Genomic DNA, 20,540 nt, shown 5'->3' on the forward strand with positions numbered 1-20,540 from the left:
AATAATTATTACTTTTGTTTTTAGTACTCAATGCTAAAATATATTTTCCTATAAAACATCACATATATTATAATACATAGTTGATATCATACATTGTTGCTATAAGTCAATATGGTAGAACAGTGAGCATAGACGTAAATTGGGGGGGGGGGGGGGGCAGTCTAAAAACTCCCGAAGCCCTCAACCTAACTTGACCTCGTAATAAGTATAATAAATTGTTATTATTATGTGTTAATTGATATTTCTAGCCACCCAGATTTTTAACCAATTGATGACGGTGAGAATATAATATGTCGTTGCAGAAATAGCTTTAGGTACATTAAATAGTTAAAATATTTAAAAAATGTTATTGTGCATACTGTAAGTATATTTATAGTATATTATAGTAAATAGTAATATTCGTAGAAATGGAGAAAAGTTTCATTTTTTCAAATCTTAACGATTAATATTTTTTGATTTACCTACAAGATTATAAGTAACGACATAGACTAACAACAACGTAAGAAAAAATATTTATTTTTGTTTATTCAAAGTTAGCAAAATGATAATTTTGAATATCTATAAATTTAAATCATGCATAGTATTATATGTATCTTTGATATATTTTTTAAATTCTATAATAACAACTTATAAAGAACTTTATATTAAATTGTCAAGTTCTAGCTATTAAAATTGAAAATTAATAATTATATTTTTTCATGATGCATTTTAAATACAAAATAATTCTATTATTTACGTGATTTTAATGAATTTTATCTAAATTAGAACTTAAACGCTTATTATATAACATTTTTTTTTAATTTCTGTAAGAAAAACTTTAAAATGCCTATAGATGCCTACTATTAATTAGTGAAAATAAATAGTCTAATACTTACATACCATATTGCGATATTGATATTATTATTTATTTGATACAAGAAACTACTCTCAAATTTTAAAATTAACTGACATTTTAATTTTTTCGACATGTAATAATTAATAATACACACAACCAATTTTTTTTTTTAAACACGGTATGTAATGAGTGAGCTACACTCAAAATCTAAATTATGAAAAAAAAACTATGTACCTAATAATATAAACAAAAATGATGAAACACTACACTACTTTATATTATATTTTATAATATAAATATTATTATAGCTATTGATAATTATTGTTTTATGATAGGAGGTTGATAATAATTGAAAAATATCAAATTTTTTTTATGATAATTTAATTTATTCAACTTAAAGTAAATTGTCTCGTCAAAAACATACACAATCCTGAGGTTTATTTTTTGGTTTTCTCAGATTCTAATTAGGTATAATTATTATGTTATTCTAGAATTTAGAATCCAGATTAACCATATTATACATAACCTCTCTAATGATATTCGTTCGTCAAAACTACCCAAATGTATTAAAGTTCGATCGAATGTTCTATTTTTAGGTTTCATATTTGAATGTAAATTATACTTTTATATAGTATTAATATTTTGATTTTGTCGTAGGTAGTCGTTTACTTGTTTCGATAACGAAGCTTATTGATAATCACCAACTCTCTTGTAAAAACACACACATATATATTATATATTATACATATATATAAATAAAAATAGGTGCATCATGTAAGCTTACAGAATAAGTTATAGAAAATAAGACGAAATTTATAATAAAAAAAATACCACCCGATGATTTGAAATGATTCATGTGGTTTGCCAAGTTTAGATTCACTGACATAAATTCCGAATTTGAAAGCTCGTTATATTGGTTGTTGTATTCTTAACGCCCACTGCCGTGACATATTGTTATTATTGCCCTGACATATTATTATTGTGCAATTAAAATATGTATTAATATCGTACGACCGTATAACAAATCGAATAAAATATACACAGACAACACGCAACCAAACAACAATAATATATTATTTTTAACAATCGTTTGGTTCGAACGAATGGTTAGCTTAAATCTATAAAAATAAAAAAATGCTCCACGGAGACCTGAAAATACGTAGTTTTTTGATTCAAACGCCACAAAATGTATACCGACCGTACTAAATGTGATTATCCGTTATTGTTTCAGAAAAACTGCATTGCAGTCAATTTGAGTATTCGTGAGACCGATAACGGATTGAATTATTGATTAATGATACACATAAATTAAACTATATGTTTTTATGTGTTGTAAAACTACGTTATTATAGGTCATGCTTAAAAACCCTATTTAAAAAAATATACATTTTACACCCACCTATTTATTTAACTGTCAAATCGATCTATTTCGAATAGCAATAACCAGTCCATATAACACAACATATACAGTCATGGTCACAGTGTACCCAACCCTCCTCGTCACCTTGAACCAACTTTTGAGAAGAAGCCCTCCGGAATGTGTCGACTGTAGCTTAACCCCAGAGTCATATTATTATTATTATTATTATTATATAGGTATAGGCGCTATCATGGTCTATGGAGAAAAACACCCGTCGTCCGTTAAGTACAACCATAACGGTCACGAAGGAAATCTGCACGGGAAGCACATCCTGCAGGATCTCGTAAACTGTATACAGTACTTAAGTGTGTGACACGGAGCGTCAGTGCATAACTCAGCACGCGCCTCAGTGTGTGTGTGTGTGTGTGTTTTCACGCATAGCCGATGGAAACGGTGTGTCCGGTTGAAAAACAGTTTATAAATAAAAAATTGTTTTTTTAGAAAAAAAAAAAAACACCTCACTCTTCCTTATAATATACGACTGCGGCGGTTTATCCACCTGCTCCGACTTCCTGTAGACTGTAATCCTGTGCGCGATGCGCTCGGTGGTCGATATGGTAACTGCGATATAACAATATAATATACTATGTCCCATATAATAATGATAATTATTGTTATTGAACGCGATGCATCATCACGATAATAATACACGACGTGTACCTATAATATATCGCCCGTAGTATATATATATATTACATTGTGTGTGTATTGTGATCCATGGTGTAAGAACCGCGGTTTCCTGTGCCGCCTATGACAATTATTAGTTATTACAATATCATACCTACATGCGTGCAAATATAATATTATGCGAACCACCTGCAGCGTATAGGTATACGTTTTGTTTCCATGCGCAATAATAACGATATTACGGTTTCACACACGACGCACAAGTTCTGGTCTTCTGGACAGACCTAACATTATAATTACCAGCACATTGTTATGAGTATACGGCATGTCCAACATTATGTGTAGTTTTGAGTACCTACCTACTTCAGCGCGGATTAAATATTCTACGACTCATCGTTTACTGTACATATCTGTTCACAGTCAACCAATTGTATCATATCCGTTCAACTATTGTATTATTTTTTTTTTTTTTTTATTGGGTAACCCGCGGCAACATAGGCCATTGGGTGTGGGGAGGGCACTGTAGGTTTTATATTGGGTAGGTTTTGGTAGGTTTTATATTGGGAAGGTTGGTACACGTGTGTGTTGTGTTTGGCAGAATTTCTAATGGGGCACCCGTAGGTTTCTGCCGTGCCCCGGGGTGGGGGGATGGCGGCACTTGTTCTCCGGACACCGTGACTTGCACGGAGAAAAATGCCGCCCAGTGGTCGAGAATCGAACTCGGACCGGCTGTGCCGAATCCGTCGCGTTAGACCACTCGGCCACCTCGTCCCCCCAAATATTGTATTATTATATAGGTACAGATCAATATGAACCAAACAGAAAATGTATTGTGTAGTTTATTGTAATTATCAGTTGTTGGAGACTATTTTATTGGGAACTCGTAAATATTTGTAATAATTTGTCAATATATTCTGATCGTTTATAAAACAATATTTTTCAATTTGATCTTTGATCGGCAGTCGTCTAACGACTTATGTATGGAATAATTTTTTTATACTAATATTTTTTAAGACAATATAATATTAAAAATATTAGGTAATTGCAAACTGATTGAAGTCGAAAAAAAAATCAACGAGTTGATAATGAATTTACTTCAACATATGAAAATGATTTTTTTCTTTTTGATTGGACGATTTGGACGTACCTAATAGTTTAAAGTAAGTAGTAACTTATTGAAATTTGAAAGTAATGAATATCATGTTATTATAGTAATAATATAATGACCACGTCGTACACTCGTATCTAAGTTACCTAACTAATAACCTGTGCTAATATAATATCTAACGTAACTATTTAAGTATGCAGCCACCTATAGATAGGTACTTATAGTTAGTAAGACAATTACGTTTTGTAAACAATCAATCTCAAGTTTTTCAAATTTCTTAAACATCATATGTTATTTTATTTTATATGTTATAAAATATGATTATGGTTACTCGTGTTCATTTTGTTTACAAGGCCTTCGGATGCGGGTCAGTAAACTCGGTTTAAAACTGGTCACTGGACCTCGACTTTCGTTTGTCCGTGTCAGCTGGCCTATAAAACACGATATTGCGAAAAAAATTTAACACCACGTGCAGGTAATCGATAAGACGATAAATAAGAACATAATGTCGGGTTGTTATTATTGTTTTCAAAATAAATTACCGTCCAAAAGCGTTTATGATAAAAAAAAAAAATTACACATTTCACGAACAACAATATTACCAAATTATTGTAAGACTGGTCAGTATAAAAAATAAAATTAATAAGGTACATAGTACGGACTACGGTGTTATTTTTATTACCTGCATGCAATGTGTTGTGTACGCACAATGCATAATATTGGAGCTCTTATAATACAATATAATGGTTATAATATTATTCTACGTAGGTTACATATTATCTTAAATTTAAAGTTTCAACCTATATTTTTAGTACATTATCATGATTTTATAAATTCGCTGTTAATTAGACCGGTGTTATTCGCTAGAAATATGACTTATTTTAATTTTAATTACATGCTAATAAAATAATATACAGGAACAGTATATACGCTGGTATTCTTTTATTGAATTAAGGAGTATAATATTTGCAAGGTTTTTATTATTGTTGTTCTTCTAAGAAAAGCCAAAGAAATAACGTTTTTAAATTTGCAATGTCGCCAAAAATAAAAATCATGTAGTGGATCATTATCATGTCTTATACTTGACACGCGATAATAATGTAATTAGGAAAATTGAATTACAGAGTATCTATTGTTAACTAGTTCAATAATATTATCATAATAATATATTGGTATCGTTATAATATATACTTCATGGCTTAAATATACAATAGGTTATTGCAATAGTATCCCCACTATATCATTTTTATCACGTTAAGGAATTAAAATAGCAGCGTAAGGGGACGTGTTGGCCATACGTACAATAATATGTACTGAGATATAGACTGTATACTTACGATGCCATTTTGTTTTTGTTTGATAACAATATTGGCTATATTATGCGATAACCTTGTATGTTTAAATCATGATATAGGTACCTATACGATATGTCATATTATGTATATTGGATTTAATAAAGTGACTTAGGACGTAACAAACAATTGTGATTTAAGATACTTTATCACAATATGATATGCTTCAATGCTTCAGTAATTTTGGGACCATAAATTGTATAATCTGCACGATTATTAGTTATTCTTGAAAAACAACATTCTCTTATAGAGTTATGGCACCGAATCTGACTTCGTTTTGGTTCTAATAATAGTCAAATATGATCTCCTTATTGGAATCTGATTCCAATTTGTTATGCACGACTTATCAATTATATTTCTTAAAAATGAGTAATAATTTCAAATATTATTCCTACGGAAATTTGAACAATATTAGGGGTCATTTTTTTGTACTACGGTGCAAGAAAAATGTGCAAAAAATGCAGTACGATCAATACGCATGGTATAGGGCGAATCTAGACGGAATTGATTCTGCCCGAGTTTGTAGTGATGATTCAAACAATGATTGCTTTTGTGCGTAATCAATCCTTCGGGTGCAGCCCGAACTATAATAATATTTTTTTATATAAATATATAATAGTGAGTGTAGTCAATAATAAAATTCATCATTCTCATGAACAGCGATAATAGTGTTAATAACTAATATTAATAACAAAAATATGATGCACTTTTATCGACCATATCCGCGTTCCGTCGATGGGGTGCTGAGACTCATAGTATCTATAATATATAGTAACTTTGGTACCTATACGGTTATAGGTATAATAGCTGCAAAATGTTCTTGTATAATATTGTATCACATTTTTTTTTATATTTTAAAGTTTTCCTCGCCTAATATCATCTAAGCTCATTGATGAAATACATTTTTTTAGCTGAAATATACATTATATTTCTACACGATCGCACAACAAATGCGTTCAATCCGATACTTTATCGTATATTATCAATATATACCTTTTACATACGATAACGTGTTATATCATTATTAAATTGCACGTGCAGTGGTATCGGTTGAACTACAGCGACCGTTGTTTTAATAATATAATAATATTATACCGCGGTGGTTGTATAGAACTTATAATGTCATGATCGGCGTGGGCGCGACTTGTCGTGATTGTACAGTATATAACTTTTTAAACTATATATATACACTGCACACATAGATATATCGGTAGTACTATATTTATAAGTATATAGTATTATTATTATTATTGTATAGCATACACGACGCTCCGGGTCGTACAAGTCTGATGTACAACACGCGTGCGGTGGCCTCTCTTCACGTAATAATAATAATAATAATAATAATGTATATACTAACTCGTCTGCCCACGCGCGACAACGGATTTTCGTATACTTCGTTTGGTTTGACACCGAGCGGTATATATACTGCGGTGCCTATAGACATATATTATTATTATTATTATTGCGTTGCCGTGTAATAAACCGACTTGAACTCGTAGCTGGACCGATAAATTACACGTCTTTTTAACTCGGTTAAATTAAGCGAAATTTAAATTATCATGTTAATTCGATACCAATTCGCGCGCGGTAAAAGTGCGCAGGCAATGAAAAATCAAAATTTTCAATTTAAAAATATTTTTTACACGGTAAAAATACTATGGCGGTAATTGGGCGTAACTAAGTCAGAGCTCTGCTTCATTTTTGGTCGTAACAGTAGGTTTTTGGAATTAAAAAATTATAAAATATTGCAAATGTCATTATTTCGCATTGTCCTCATTCATTGAATAAACTGGATATTATACTATCTTTACTATCTACGAAATGATATTATGAACTATATTTTGTTACTAGACGGTAGAATTATACAGAACGAGCGTAAATAATGTTTTAAATAATTATATCGACGAGTCTTTAACATTATATTATATTATTGTCTATGGAAACTCGTCGAGTTAAAAGTAATATTGAACTTGACATTCAACTTGTTATGATATATTATACTTGTGCGAATTGGCAATGGTGTAGGTACACGGGCCTTATCATCGTTATAGATATTAAAATATTCATTTATTCGGTTCGGACGAGATTATAATATGCACGTGTCTCGTCTGACCAAGTTCAACACACACGAGTCATTAAAATACGTATAATATTCTCGCGAAAACGTCTCGAAGTAGTTGTGGATGAGCTTGCACAACCTATTTAATAAGACGCTCGTACTATGTGGGCGTGTCACATGATACATATTGGCTATAATTATTGTGCACAACGCTGTCGATATAATACGATAAATATAATAATAGTAATGATGATATTACATGTGACGCGTACCTGTTGAACTCGGACAAGTTAATGTCATGTTAAAGTTTATGCGCACACGGCAACTGTGGCCGTCTCCTGAACGTGTAAAATGTACGAGACATTAATAATTATTATCATTGGCTCGTCAGATCCGTAGCCGAGTCGCACACGAATTTCACAACCGCGAGAACGCCCACCGCGATAAGATTAAAATAATATTCATAACGATTCAAGCGTCAAGGTCACCGTAATAGTAATATACACAATATATTATAAATTATTATCATACCTGTACACACGATATTGAATTATTATTCATACAATATTATAATAAACACCTTGTTTTCCTCCATGATATTACCCCGTATTGTGCGCTTAAGTCACCTCTGTGCGTATACATATTATACGATATTATACTTGGCGCGCGTGGAACACGGCATGCGTATGAATATAATATGATGATGGTCATAACAATAATATTATTGTTGTTGTTGTAGTCCAAAGACACTGTACCATATACCTGGTGACGACGACCACACTACGGTGCGGCAAGTATCATCCAGGTATACCGCGTATTATCAAGCACGTTACAACACGCCCGTAGATGGAATATTATAATACGATATTATGTAAAATTCATCGCTATTTTTTTTTTATTATTATTATTAATAAAGTGTTACTGACATCAAGGTCATCTAACTTATTGATAAAAAGACAATTTTCAACATGCAATAGGTGTTATAAATAAATAAGTAAATACAATAAATTACAGTTATTTGCATAGACGAATAGCTAGATAATAAAATGTGACATCGTAATAATTAGTTAAACTATAGGTGTACAATTTTTTTTTTTTTTTTAAATATATATATACCTACATATTATATTATTGACGTTGAGAAAGGGCATCACGAGGACGTCCGCGCTTGAGACGTCGGAGGGTAGGCTTGTCGTTGAGTTTGAAATATTTTGCACTTTTGGCGTTGTTTAGTTGGCCTGCAAAGAAGTTGACTGAGAGATTCTGTATGTAGGATTTAACCATCGGGAGTCTGAAGTCTGTGTGAAGTGCTTCGTTTCCGACGAACCACGGCGCGGTGGACATCGCTATTGCACACACCATTACTATAACGTCTATGTACCTGTCTGTGGACTCGATCGCGGCGGGTTATTATTATTGCCACGTAGGTAGTACGTCTATTATAATAGTGTACGCATAATATTGTAGTTTACCATAGGTACTTACATACTGACCGCCCGCGGAACCGTGTCGGAGTCGATAGGAAAACTGTGTAGTACAAATAATAATACGTTATATTATTATTATGACGGACGGACGGACCACGATTTACTACCGCTGTAGAAGTAGTCGTCGTCGTCGTCGTCGTCGCTCGGACGAAAACACAATTTATTCAGCGTACCGGTATGAACTGCTGTGAATAAGAAAACAATAATACTATGATGTGGTGTAATATAGAACTTATTATTGTTTACCGCTGAATATAGTACGATCGATCCGATTGAAACCGTTAAGAGGACGCCACACCCGCATGTGTTGTCTTTGTCTTACAAACGCGTAACATACCAAATTCACGCTCAGAAATTCAAGTTTTATGCCATTAACTTTAAAATTAGAGTAAATCGACATATTACGAAACTTGATGTTAAGAACATTATCTGTGTTTTGTTGGAAGTTTTTTTACGATAATTCAGTTTTTAAATGAGTCATGAGCATTTTTAATTTAAATTTATTACACACGCAATAACTCACTTAAAAACTGAAGTATCGTAAAAAAACTTCCAACAAAACACAGATAATGTTCTTACCATCGAGTTTCATAATAGGTCGATTTACTCTAACTTTTAAGGTAATGGCATAAAACTTGAATTTCTGAGCGTAAATTTGGTATGTTACGCGTTTGTAAGACAAAGACAACACATGCGGGTGTGTCGTCCTCTTAAACAGTTGTAATATGGCCGTCGTCTTCGGCGCGCAGCTATTACTCGCGGCCCGTCCAAAACTTTCCGAGACCCGTCATTTGTATTTTCCGACACACCGTTCCGCGATGACGGTTTCTTCTTCTACATCGCAACGTAAACAACAGTTGACGCCAATACTACCGAATATTATAATAATATTATGTTAAATTCCGTGTTCGTGTTGTAATCGTGTGTATAATATTATTATTAAAATGTATACGTTGGCCGAAACACGTATTGCCCATATCACAAATAGTATAATACATAATATTTCATGTATTATATTTAATGTAGGTGGTACTCATCAACTATATTCGTGTTTATTAATCAAAAATATACAATGATTAAATAAATATAATAATGTCGCCCAAACCAGCCCACATACACACGGAAACTAAAAAGTGTTTCCGATTTATTGTGTTAATACTAAATAATAACGTTACAATATTTCACTGCACAGTGTTAATAAAATATAATACTGCGCCTTAACAATAGTTTTTTCTTTCTCTACCGCGGATAGTAACTAAATATTTTGTTGAAATTGATATGAATATAACCACAGTACGTTAACAAATTGTTTTAGTTTTAGAGAAACATGTAAAAGTCATACTGTTACCGTGACATAATATGCAGAATACCATTAAATATTTAAATAATACATTCTGACGCGTATTAATGCTGTTAACATATTTTCTAGATTTGAATAACCAAATGTATTCTTGTTAAGATTAAATTGAAAAATACGCAAATTTGTCGAGTCCCGCCCAATGGCTGTTAATACTTTTTTTTACATATAAAGATATTATCACATTGATTACACTGTGTTAATAAATAATGTTGTACATAATTTGTGCGTTCTGTGTTATTAAAGAATTAAAAAGCTTTGAAAAAAAAAAACAAGTTGTGAATAATTTAACGCGAGGTCGTATAATTTTTTATACAAAGCGGCACTACAGCAAAACATTAGATGATCGTAATAGGTAAAAAAAAGTTTTTTGCTTCAAAATTATAATATTATCAAACCGTAGCCTTAAGGTATTTACGGTTCGAGCGAAATTAAAGGATCGTATAATATGAAAATGTCTCGTTTGAGAGGTACAACTCCGTGCGGGTCCGTTTAAGGTCGAAATGCCCCGGGACAAGCAATGCTTATCGGGGATAACTCAAAGGTGAACCCCGCGGGGGCCGAGATGCGCATTAGAATATGAGAATACGTTTTCTAATAAATAGCGCAAAAACGTCTGGTAGGCTGTGCATTATTCGGAAGTTTGACTATACGATAATATAACGTCGATAACAGTACGACACACGTGCGTGTTTATACCATCTTATCGTACAATTTAATATCATAATTTACAATAAACTATACATGATTATAACAGTATGATATTTTAGTGTTATATTATGTACAGTTACGTGGTATAATATGGTAACTATTAAAACGTTGTCCATCTCCAGTACGGCGTATCAGATACAGATTAATATCAAACGGAGAATACTCGAGGATTTTGATGTCAATAAAATATCAGCCAAGACGTTTAGTTGTACCGAGTATAATAATTATTTAACGTACCTATATATTTAAATAAAATTTAACTATAATACAATACAATTTTTCCCGATAACCTGGTAGGTAGTACCTAATACAAGGAGTAAACGAGAATAGTTCAGTACATGCGTAGTAGGCTGAAGGATTATTATTTTATTTATTTTAATCGAAAATAGTTATGCGTTTACGGTATAGGAATCCGTGATGGTACAGGACGAATGTAAGATGACACACGCGTCTGCAAAAATAAGTATATCATAAAAATAAAATATAAATTGGTATACTGTAATGGTGTGAAACATGTTAGTCAGGGCTGGCCGCCAATATTTGGAGCGCCGGCACCGATGTCGGAGAATAAAGTTGTAGCACAATATGTAATAATGTCAGTGAATTCAGCGGAGTAAGATGGCGTTAATCCACGGACATTTAATTTGTCACGGGAAACCCGTGAAGGATAAGCTAGTAGAGGAGTACATAGACATAATACAGTACAATATATTACGTTCAAAAAATCGAAATAAAATATTTTGCCTGCGCCGGTATGCGATTTATTAGAGAAATACATGCGATATTTTTTTTTAGCGATACCAATAAGTGCTTTTATATATAGGTCAGACATAAAACTATGACGTGTCTCGTCATATATACGAGATTTTTAATGTATTCCATAGATTTAAAAATTGGTTTAATCTTAAACTGGTTAAATGTTTTTTTCGAAATTAAGTCACATTCATTACTTTTTATTTCAGTTCGTGTCATAATAATGAAGTTTATCTTAACTTAGTAAATTAAAATCTTAATGTAACGTGTAAGTAAAGCACATATCTTAATTTTATTATACAATTACTACGATATGCAAAAAATTCAAACATTTTACTACGTTAACGTCAGGTTAACACGATATTAAATTACAAAATAAAATATAATAATAAACATCAATAGACATCGAAAGGAATCGTTAACGACAAAACATTATATTATTATCTACTTACATCATAATAATATAATATTAACGTGCTGGGTCGTCGGACGATAAACCATCGATTATGGGATAAGTGACATTGTAAAATATATGTATCTGTATAAATTACGAGTTTAACATAAGCACTAGAGATTAATGGAGGAATACAATTCGTTACTATTTCGAATTTTCGATAGCCCCAGCACCAATCCAACTATTACAATAGAGAAATTTGTGTGTGAATACTGTGAATACAGCGTGTAATACAACAATGTATATAATTAATTTCAAGAGAATCGCATAAACTAACAATGTTTATCCAACAATTTAGACGACACTCCTTTCAGAGCAAAATAAAAAACACGCGGAAGGGGCCAGCAAAACATAATATCGTCAGTCCCAAGGCATTTCAAAAATTTTTTTTTTTGAGTATTGAACTTACTGTTTGCGTACATTCCTTACTTATTTATAATATTTACTCGACAATCATTTCCCCGAAAAATCAATAATACATAGAATACGCGGAAATAATGGTGCGCAACAAGTCCCGCAAGCCCCCTCGATTGAAAAAAATTAATATTTAAAAACGAAACTATTGAACCGATTGACAATCATTTGACATTTTCAGGAAATATACTTTGAGTATGTGTATACTGAGAAAGGATTTTCTAAAACTCACATTTTTAAGAGATACTTACACAAGGATAAAGGATATGAAAATCGAAAAACTCACGAACAACGACAGTAAACTTTTTGTAGTTGCCATCGGTTACAAAAATAAAATAGTTTTCATGATTGGTTATAACATTATGGACTTATATTTTACGTTTGGTCAAAACATCCCAAATTACCGAGTTAAGACCCTGCAATGTAGTTTACATTTAGCGATGCTTAAGACGGGGTAAATCCACTGTAATTTTATTTGTCACGGGCAACGCCACAAAGAATCAGCCGGCAAATGTATAGTGCCCACGATATTTTACGTTCAAAAACAAAATAGTGGTAATGATATGTGGTAAGTACCTATATGCTACCTCCGGGGCTATAAAATATCTATGAAAAATGCGATATTTTTCTGACGGTACCGATAGCATACCCGACGAATATAATGCAGCTCGCTATAATTTAATAACATGACGTGTGTTGAATTCGGGCGTACCTATATAATATACATACTATTATTGTGCGTAGGTATGTGTCTATTAAGAAAAACAATAAATAAATAAAAGCACGTGACTTCCGGCTGTTTACTACGTTCGTTTTTTATTTTAAGGGCGCCCGTGTCAACCAGCCGGCGCGGAACATTTTCGTGCATAATATCGTATAATATATAATTTTATGCAAATCGCCAACGGTCGCCGTCCAGAGAACAATGGTGAAATCTATAATGCGTGTACAGTGCATAAGCAGACCACGCACTGTTATACCGCGGTGCTGGACGCGTACCTTGTATATTACAGCTGGAGGTATAATGTGCGTATCGTTACTGTGGTAAAACAGCGGTGAAGCGCAGTTCGGGATAATACTGTATAATATATTATTATCGTGATATTACAACATTATCGTTATAAAATATATTATTGTAAATCATATGCGAGCACCCCCGCGTGTAGATGATGGCACGGGGGTGACGGCGATGATTGTTATTGCGTCCCGCGCTCGTGTGTTATTCGAATGTATAGGAAATATGGAAGAGAATTTACCTACCACACAACTACAGCGATAATGTATAATACGAAAAGCCGGGTGTCTTTTGGACCGTGATGACGATTAACGGGCTAATTTCTTTGACGTGGTAGCGTCAACGGTCGACGTGTACTTAAAACGTGTAATAAAACGTCCGGGGAACAACGTATTTCGGAGCCCGGTAAATGACACGGTCCGAAGACTTTTAATAGGCCGAGTCCGGTCAGTGGTTTAATAGCGATTTTCGGTATAATATAATAATACATATATATGTGTGTGTGTGTGTGTGTGTGTGTGTGTGTGTGTGTGCGTGTATATATCAAATTCGATAAAACCTGCATCCGTGTACCTGTAGCCAATCAGCTATCACAGGGACAGACGACTGCGGCAGAAGAGGAAAATCGTAATTGGAAAAAATACACATTGGTCTAATATAATAATACCTACTATAACAGGTGTCTAATAACAATGCGATGCTATACGGTGGCATGCACACATTCGTAAGTTATACGTGTGCATTAGGATAACATGCATGTCATAGTTTGTGTACACACATAGGCAACGAAGTGGGCCACGACGGATGACAGTGCCGTGGCGGTGGGTGGTGGGTGGTGGTAAAGTATATTCGTCGGTTATATACGGTGGAAAAGGTGTTTTCTGCACGTAATCGTAACGATTTCGGACTGCAAACGTATCGCGCTAGCATTCACAAAATGTTCCTATATCTGTAATTACACTTTGTAGATCTGGGTAGTTGTGCTCCATATCGCACGTGTGTCGTGCTGATGGGTCTCGTGGGTGGACGGGTGCGCGAGTGGCCCAGAGCGCGTTTCCTGTCCGGTCGCCGGATGTATAGGGAGGTAAAATTGACATTTTTTTAATCGAGATGCGTCCCACCAGTTATATTGCCATGAAACTATCGTGCGTCGAACGGCATGCCACTCGAAATCTATCTAGTTGAAAATCATATTATAGTCAGTACGATGGCTAGCGCGCACGAAAATAAATCTATAGTGAACGGAAATTAGAGATGTGAAAAAAATACTTCTCATATAGGTAGATATTATATTAAACACCAAACGGTAAATAAATACTATTATACTATACAGTATACCCTGTTAGCAAGTGTCATCACAAATAATCACAAGTAATCAGCCGTCTTACTCAATCATCAAAATATCGTTATTATACCCTTAGGGGACATAGGTTGCATATCTTTAAAAAAAAATATATATTAAGTATTCGAATTTACAGTGGTGTATAATGAACGGGGGAAGGAAATAACCCTCTAACTCCAGAAATGTTTTGGACGTTTAAATTTTTTTCTGAAATGCCTTTTTTGTCAGTTAAAGTCATCCACTTCCTAGATTTAAACCATCCATAAAATTTAGTTCTAAGTACGCCACTGTGCATATAGCCTAGATACTATAATATACAGTCAATGGTATATTATTTACATAAATCTATAATATAGTCTTATGATCACAACATATTCAGTTTTAATAGACATTTTTTAGTTATCAGTCGTGAAAACTAAGTTTTGGCTACGACACCTAGGCTATTAGCCTTACATTAGTACAAATACATTTTTTTTCCATAATTAGAGTTGATTACATACTGATCTTACAAATTTGCAACATACCAATCTATTTAGCAATTTTAAAATACAAATATACAAACATAATAAACATATATTATAACACCATAAATGAATTAAACATTTAAAAAAAACAATGTTACTTATAATCTATTAACAGTTTTTATTTATCAATTAAAAATGTATTTAACTAACCATAACGTACATACCTACCTAATATTTTATGATATAATATCATGTAAGGTCTTAAACTGTATTATCTCTTGGTATTTCACCGACATTTTAATATAATAAGACAAGTTAGATTTTTAGGTTTCAAGTTATAAAGACTGTATTATATAATTAATAGACATTAAAATAGAAATTATTCTAGAATTAATAATATTAAAATATCAAAATATAAACTTTCTATAGGTGTTGACAACTATCGAGTAGTATTAATATTAATCATAATAACAAATTTGTGTAGCATGTATCTATAAAAATTAATAAATAAATATAACCGATTTACCTAAAAATATTAATAGTTTATACACCTACTGGTAACCACAGCAATGCATTATATAAGAACGGTAAGCACGATGAGGATATAAGGAAGCTTCGTGTATAAAAACCTAAAAGTGTTGTATCTAATAAAATTAACGCAATATTTCATTTTATGTTCGTTTTTACTCAGAAAAACACTATTTGAAAAAAAAAAATTAAATATAAACGAGAAATAACAAAGTTGAGAAATTAAACTCAAGCTCATAAACATTTCCCAACCCTTTAGTGTTTTCATATACTATACTATCAACTAAATTATTATATAACTTTCTGGAAGTATGCTCTTGATAAAGACGATACGATTTTATTGAATTATAAAATGTTTTAAACTTTTTCCATAACAACCAATAACAGCAGTTGAAACTTTTAGAAAATTATATTTTAAATTACTTCAAAATAAATAAATATGTTTTTTATCATTATTTATTAGAATATATTGAATGGAATTATATGGACCGCCTCCACGGGTTGCCCGAATCCCTTTCATTCTTTTATATTACAAAATAAGTCTATTTGAATAGAGTATACCGTAAAAGTTTTTCTACAAGAATTGGACATGGGATAAAGTTTTTAGTCCAAGTTATGCAAGTTTCAGACTTTCTAAATTTTAAACAAATATCAAAGTCAATATAAGACTGTTAAAACAGCGGAAGTATCACAATTTCGATTATTTAAGTTTTAAAAGAAAAACTTTTTATGAAGTAAAAAAAATTATAATTAAGAAAATAGATACCTATGTAATATTGCAGTTGATATAAAAAATACTGATAATAATGCAATTGTATCAATTCCCAATATTGTGTATTTAAATAATGATAAAAAAGAGTAAAACAATTTTTTCATTAATTCTTAAGTAATATTATACTCTAGAATCAGAAGTATCTTTATGTGTAAATTATGTACAGAAACATGTAAGAATTAAATCAAAGTACAGTAACATACACTTGTATTATAATTATTGTACTTAGTGGTAAGGTAATATTTTGATTTTGACTTATAATAATATTATCTGAACATGACTGAATGACTGCCATTAGTGAATATTCGTTTTGTTATGCATTTATAACGATATTTCTGTTAAAAGGACGTCAAATCTGCATTTGTTATGTCTGTCTTACAAACGTACAACACGCACTAAATTTTCGTTTAGCTGAATCAAATTGTTGTGTTGTTCAATTTTTAATGAATTCTGTGATTTAGATTCTAAGCTAATGTCTTCATTTTACAATTATAGTGATTTTTATTTTAGTCTGTCATTATAGAGAAATAAAATCATCGATTTTGAGGTGGTTTCTGATAAAAAAAATTGGGTATGGTCATAGATATACACAACAAATAGATAGCCGCCTTTATACTATAAGTGTGATCAATGTTGAAGTTGGCCGCCATTTATAAATCAGGAAATGTTTACATTTATTTTACATATATTATACTGTGATAATATTATTTTGTAAATATCGCCTGCTTTGTAAATGGCGGACGAATTTGATGCTTTAAGAAATAGACAGCTATCTAGTTGTCGTATATATCTATGGGTATAGTTGGTACATATGGAGGGTCAGAAGTTCCCAGAACTTTTCAAAATAATTAGAAATAACAAAATTGAAATGAAAAAAAATTTAAAAATTACTCAAAACCAATTTTTGATTTTGTTTTTTTGTTGTAATTCAAATAAATTAATTACCGAAGAGATTTTAAATTTACACCGACTATTTTCTATACACGATATAATAATCATAACGTTAAAAATAATATTCATCGACGATTTATGTATCTATCGATATGTAATAAAATACAAATGATTGTTTATAAGTAAAAAAGGAATACAATGCTCCACATACATTTTTCTTAGCGGAATTAAAAAAATATCGAAAAATGCATGACATCAATTTTTTTTAAATGTTTGAAGTTCATATTTTGAAGACATTCGTTAAAACAGCGGACGTTATCAAGTATTTTGCGTGAAATTTATAAAATTTTCAATTTTAATAAGTAACTAAAACTCGACTTTGGATAGGTACAAAGTTCTTCATAAGTTGGTCTTTTTAGCATTCTACAAATTTTAATCGAAGGTACTTCAGACTACTTTTAAGCTTTACCTAAGTATTTAGACTACAAACCTATTAACACCGTATGCGGTACCTACATTGTAATATTGTATATAGACTACTAATTTAATTACAATTATAACCCATATAAATTCATGATAAAATATTATAGTAATCTAAGCCATATTTTTAACAAAAATTAGTTCAACATAATGAATAACTAATATAAAAAATAAATACTAACAGACAACAGTAAAATAAATAAATTATAAAACAGCCTTATAGAAATAGAGGCTTAGATATTATACTTAATTTCTGCTCAAAATTGTTTTTTGTTGAACTCAAATTTAACACATTGTCCATTCATTACAGTGATCTTTTAAAGTACACTTTGAAACTTCATCTATAATATACAACAGAGTGACTTACCTGATTTTTTCCACTAATATTCCGTAGTATTTAAATTATAAAGCCAAATAAGAAACCAAAACGGATGATAAAAAGTCCAAATCCTTTTTGAATTTGTTTTAAAAATTTTACTCAAACGTCTTATACAAATAAGTTGGATAATAATCCAAAAAAATATCGAGATTCTAATTAGGTATATAAAACAGTATTTCAGACTACCCTATATAGTTTAAACTTAATATTCTCGTTTTCCCCTCTCAAATTTTCTATAATTGATAATTATTTTTGGGTATATTGTTTCACAAATAATTATAATTACCTAAGCATTATGATACCGACAATTAACGATATAAGATTTTATGACGATCATCGCTGTGAATCGAAATTATCAAGTGGAAATTCACATAAATATTTTATTAAAACCGTATTAACGAACCATTTTTTCTACTTTAAAAAGTATCTCCAGGCACGAAAAAACACATCGTTGTAAAATCAATACATTCATGGCTCTACTTAGAAGTAAGCATATATAATGAATATTATTTATAATCATGTTATATAAATGGTATTAACTTTTAAGTTTTAGATTTACATAACATATTTGAATTTTAAATAGCATCCTATAATAGTTATAAATATATATATATATATAGTTTTTAATATGTTGTTAAATTATAATATTATTATTGTGTTATTTTACATTATTTTAGATTTTCGTGTTGTTTGTTTATTATTTTTTGAACATACATAATATATTTTTGGACTGGATACACGATAAAATGTTTCTGACCGATTTTACTAATTAACAAAAACGTATTTATGATTTATAGATTTTTCTTGTATAGGAAAAAATATCGAGTTACGTGCTATGATTTTTTTTGTTTCAGATTAAAAACATGAAAGTTGTAATGAGTACATTGAATGTCCAGTGAAGAAGATTTGATCTGCGCCCACGTCTAAATAACTGTTGACATTATCCTTACAGTATTCAAAATAACAGCAATCTTTTTCGTTAGTGAATCAGTCCTACATATTATTATTATTAGATATTATGATTGGAGTGATTTTACGTGGTACGCGGAACACTATCATTCGTATATTTACACGTAACCATGTGATTTATTACACAAACGTTTGATGATCACGTGACACATGGTATAATATGCGATCGTGATGTCAAAATATAAATTTTAAATAATATGATAATATTATTATACGCGGTGGTATTATAGGTATACGTGTTCAAACAGAAGATAGTAACTGTTGATACAATATTACTATGTTACATAGTATCAAACACACGAGCTGTTCTTTTTCTCCGAGGTGAATTTAAATTTATGACGAGTGAAGAACCTATGTAGGTACAGTTGTCATTATACCATTATACACGATTCGCCGCATAATTTGCAATCGACACTGCACGCCGGCTAAAAAATACAATGGCATATTATTAGCACTATTTACGTTACTAACCGACATCGTTTATTCGGCGCGTATGGCAGACACGTGCGTGTTCGAAACAAATTAAACGTCGGTTTATTCAATCGTTAGGTTTTTTTAGTTCTATCTATTTTCGTACTACGCCGTTAATGGGCCACGTATGAATTCCAAAATAGCACGCTTGGTTTTTGAATTTTCGAGTCCGTAACGCGCCGTATGTCATGCGTTTTTCGTTTATATAATATTGTTAATATTGGATCGTGCAAAAACGCTCAATGACAACAACCGACGGCGGAGGCGGACAATCATCGTTGTTTAATTTTTTTAGATTTTTTACAGTGCCATTTTATGTACTGCGTTATTACTCATTATACTATTAAACGCATCGCTGTAGGCCCCGTTTCATTTCCGTTACCCAATTAGTGTTATTATTTTTCACATTCGTTTTCAGATTGTGATGGAAACGTCTACGTCTCCATCGCCGTCGGGGCACCAAAACGCTCCGCCGGTTTTCAGTTTCGTCTGCTCTCATCCACCTATATCTATGTCGTATAATGGTTACCGTGCAGTGGCAGCGGTATTAGGTAGTTAAAAATATGTTTTCGACAGTATATTTTTTAAATTATTATAATGTATTACACTAGGTACTACGCATGATATATACTAATACAGACGTGGACAC

General features: G+C 31.6%; 1 long non-coding RNA gene across 1 annotated transcript; it reads right to left on the minus strand.

The window, feature by feature from the left end:
- Positions 1 to 8,509: 8,509 nt before the first annotated feature.
- On the minus strand, positions 8,510 to 9,187 carry LOC132951058 (uncharacterized). The gene is made up of 2 exons (XR_009665298.1): positions 9,138 to 9,187; positions 8,510 to 9,076 (listed from the first exon to the last, which is right to left on the minus strand). It is a non-coding gene; the product is annotated as an uncharacterized LOC132951058 (long non-coding RNA).
- Between the last annotated feature and the right edge of the window lie 11,353 nt (positions 9,188 to 20,540).

The sequence above is a fragment of the Metopolophium dirhodum genome, chromosome 8 (genome assembly GCF_019925205.1).
Source record: "Metopolophium dirhodum isolate CAU chromosome 8, ASM1992520v1, whole genome shotgun sequence".
Lineage (NCBI taxonomy): Eukaryota > Metazoa > Arthropoda > Insecta > Hemiptera > Aphididae > Metopolophium > Metopolophium dirhodum.